Genomic DNA, 3,873 nt, shown 5'->3' on the forward strand with positions numbered 1-3,873 from the left:
GGAATTAATGTTGTGTGTTCTAGCGGTGCCCCCCACATATATATATAGGTGGGAGAGGGAGAGGGGCAGCAAAGGGCGCCCCAAGTAGGAGTAATCCTAATTGGGCGCCTCCCACAAGTCGGCCTCCCCCCCGTTCCATAAGTGTCGGAGGGGGAAAGAAAGAGAGAGGGGGAGAGAAGGAAAGGGGGAGGTTGAATCCTCGCGAGCTCCTGTTCGGCGCCTTAAGCGCCCGAACAGGTAGCTCGCGCTCGCGCGCCCCACCACATGGGCCAACCCAGGAGACCTTCAGAAAAGAAAAAGCAAAAACCGCTAGGAAAAAGTTCACGTGTAAATCGAGAATAGTGGAATTCGAACTTTGAACGCCAAGGTAAATGCACAGCAGCGTTAACCATTAGCACATGCTCCTTTTGTTGATTACTAATGGAAACAGATCTTATTTATGCATTCATTAAGCACAAAAATTAAACATATACTAGTATTATATACTCACTATAATTATATTTGAATAAAGAAAACATAAATTTGAAAATGCATTTGCAAAATGCACCAATTGAAAGAAATAAACACCTCTCAAAAAGGTTTGCACGAAATTGAAAAAAAATCACAAAAATGAAAAAATTCATGAATTTTAAAAAGAGTTCATCGAATTTGAAAAAAGTTCATCAATTTAAAAAAACAAAATTTCAAAACAATTCATCAAATTTAAAAAAGTACGTCGAATTTGAAAAAAAGTTCATCATATCTGAAATAAGTTCATAGATTTTGAAAAAAAATTCATCGATTTTGGAAAAAAAAGTTCATCAATTTTGAAAATAGTTCATCAATAATGCAAAAAAAGCATATCAATTTTTGGAAAAAGTTCATCAATTTTTTGAATTTGAAAAGTAGTTCATCGATTTTGAAAAAAAGGTTCACCGACATTGAGAAAAGTTCATTGAATTTGAAAACACGTTCAGCAATTTCGAAAAAATGTTCATCGATTTTGGAAAAAATTCAATGATTTTGTAAAAATGTTCATCGATTTAGAAAAAAGGTTCATCGATCTTCAAGAAATGTTCATTTATTTTGAAAAAACACGAATTTGAATAAAAAGTTCACGCATGTGGAAAAAAAATAATGAGAAAAAAAGCTGAACAAAACAGTAACCAGAAAAAAGAAAAAAAAAGGAAAAAAATAAGAATAAAGTTCCGCGAACTCTAGAGGAGAAATAGGGAAAACGATGTGAAGCCGCACAATAAATCGTGATGGCCTATTGGTGTGGACGTGCTCATGTGAATAAAAAGGTCTCTTGTTCGAATCTCTGCAATCGCACCTTTTTTTTGAATTTTAACAGGAAAGAAAGAAATAGTTAAACGGGCCGGCCCAGTCGCGGAGGGGGTGTTTGCTGTAGGCGCCCATTAGCAAAAATGGCCTGGCCTGCAGCGCTAAATAGGGAATGCTTGAATCCTCTCCTTTCCTTTCTCCCTTCCCCTATTTCCTTCTCCTATTCGGCCTATATGGGGTGCACCAGCCCACTAGGGGCTGGTCTGTCCTGCCCTTGGCCCAATAAGGCCCATATCTTTGCTAGGGGGGGTGCCCGGAACCCCTTCCGGTGACCCGATACGTACCCGGTACCCCCGGAACACTTCCGGTGTCTGAATACTATCGTCCTATATATGAATCTTTACCTCTCGACCATTTTGAGACTCCTCGCCATGTCCGTGATCTCATCCGGGAATCCGAACAACATTCGGTCACCAAATCACATAACTCATATAATACAAAATCGTCATCGAACGTTAAGCGTGCGGACCCTACGGGTTCGAGAACTATGTAGACATGACCAAGACACCTCTCCGGTCAATAACCAATAGCGGAACCTGGATGCTCATATTGGCTCCCACATATTCTACGAAAATCTTTATCGGTCAAACCGTAATGACAACATACGTTGTTCCCTTTGTCATCGGTATGTTACTTGCCCAAGATTCGATCGTCGGTATCTTCATACCTAGTTCAATCTCGTTACCGGCAAGTCGCTTTACTCGTTTCGTAATGCAACATCCCGCAACTAACTCATTAGTCACTTTGCTTGCAAGGCTTCTTGTGATGTGCATTACCGAGAGGGCCCAGAGATACCTTCTCCGATACTCGAAGTGACAAATCCTAATCTCGATCTATGCCAACCCAACAGACACCTTCGGAGATACCTGTAGAGAATCTTTATAATCACCCAGTTACGTTGTGACGTTTGATAGCACACAAGGCATTCCTACGGTATCCAGGAGTTGCATAATCTCATAGTCAGAGGAACATGTATTTGACATGAAGAAAACAGTAGCAATAAAACTGAATGATCAATATGCTAAGCTAACGAATGGGTCATATCCATCATATCATTCTCCTGATGATGTGATCCCATTCATCAAATGACAACACATGTCTATGGCTAGGAAACTTAACCATTTCTATTAACGAGCTAGTCTAGTAGAGGCTTACTAGAGACACATTGTTTTGTCTATGTATCCACACATGTATCAAGTTTCCGGTTAATACAATTCTAGCATGAATAATAAACATTTATCATGAATAAGGAAATATAAAATAACAACTTTATTATTGCCTCTAGGGCATATTTTCTTCAGTCTCCCACTTGCACTAGAGTCAATAATCTAGGTCACATCGCCATGTGATTTAACACCAACAGATCACATATTCATGTGATTAACACCTATAGTTCACATCGGCATGTGATCGACACCCAAAGGGTTTACTAGAGTCAATAATCTAGTTCACATCGCCATGTGATTAACACCCAAAGAGTACTAAGGTGTGATCATGTTTTGCTTGTGAGATAAGTTTAGTCAACGGGTCTGTCATATTCAGATTCGTATGTATTTTGCAAATTTCTATGTCTACAATGCTCTGCATGGAGCTACTCTTAGCTAATTGCTCCCACTTTCAATATGTATCTAGATTGAGATTTAGAGTCATCTAGATCAGTGTCAAAGCTTGCATCGACGTAACTCTTTACGACGAATTCTTTATCACCTCCATAACCGAGAAACATTTCCTTAGTCCTATTTAGGTACCTAAGGATAATTTTGACCGATGTCCAGTGATCTACTCCTAGATCACTATTGTACCCCCTTGCCAAACTCATGGCAAGGTATACAATAGGTCTGGCACACAGCATGGCATACTTTATAAAACCTATGGGTGAGGCATAGGGAATGACTTTCATTCTCTCTCTATCTTCTGCCGTGGTCGGGTCTTGAGTCTTACTCAACTTCACACCTTGCAGCACAGACAAGAACCCTTTCTTTGACTAATCCATTTTGAACTTCTTCAAAATCTTGTCAATGTATGTGCTTTGTGAAAGTCCTATTAAGTGTCTCGATCTATCCCTATAGATCTTGATGCCCAATATATAAGTAGCTTCACCGAGGTCTTTCATTGAAAAATTCTTATTCAAGTATCCTTTTATGCTATCCAGAAATTCTATATCATTTCCGACCAACAATATGTCATCCACATATAATATCAGAAATGCTACAGAGCTCCCACTCACTTTCTTGTAAATACATGCTTCACCGTAAGTCTGTATAAAACCATATGCTTTGATCATCTCATCAAAGCGTACATTCCTACTCCGAGATGCTTGCACCAATCCATAGATGGATTGCTGGAGCTTGCACACTTTATTAGCACCTATAGGATCACAAAACCTTGGTTGCATCATATACAACTCTTCTTTGAGAAATCCATTAAGGAATGCAGTTTTGACATCCATTTGCCAGATTTCATAAAATGCGGCAATTGCTAACATGATTTGGACAGACTTAAGCATCGCTACGAGTGAGAAAATCTCATTGTAGTCAACACCTTGAACTT

The sequence above is a fragment of the Aegilops tauschii genome, chromosome 3 (genome assembly GCF_002575655.3).
Source record: "Aegilops tauschii subsp. strangulata cultivar AL8/78 chromosome 3, Aet v6.0, whole genome shotgun sequence".
NCBI lineage: Eukaryota > Viridiplantae > Streptophyta > Magnoliopsida > Poales > Poaceae > Aegilops > Aegilops tauschii.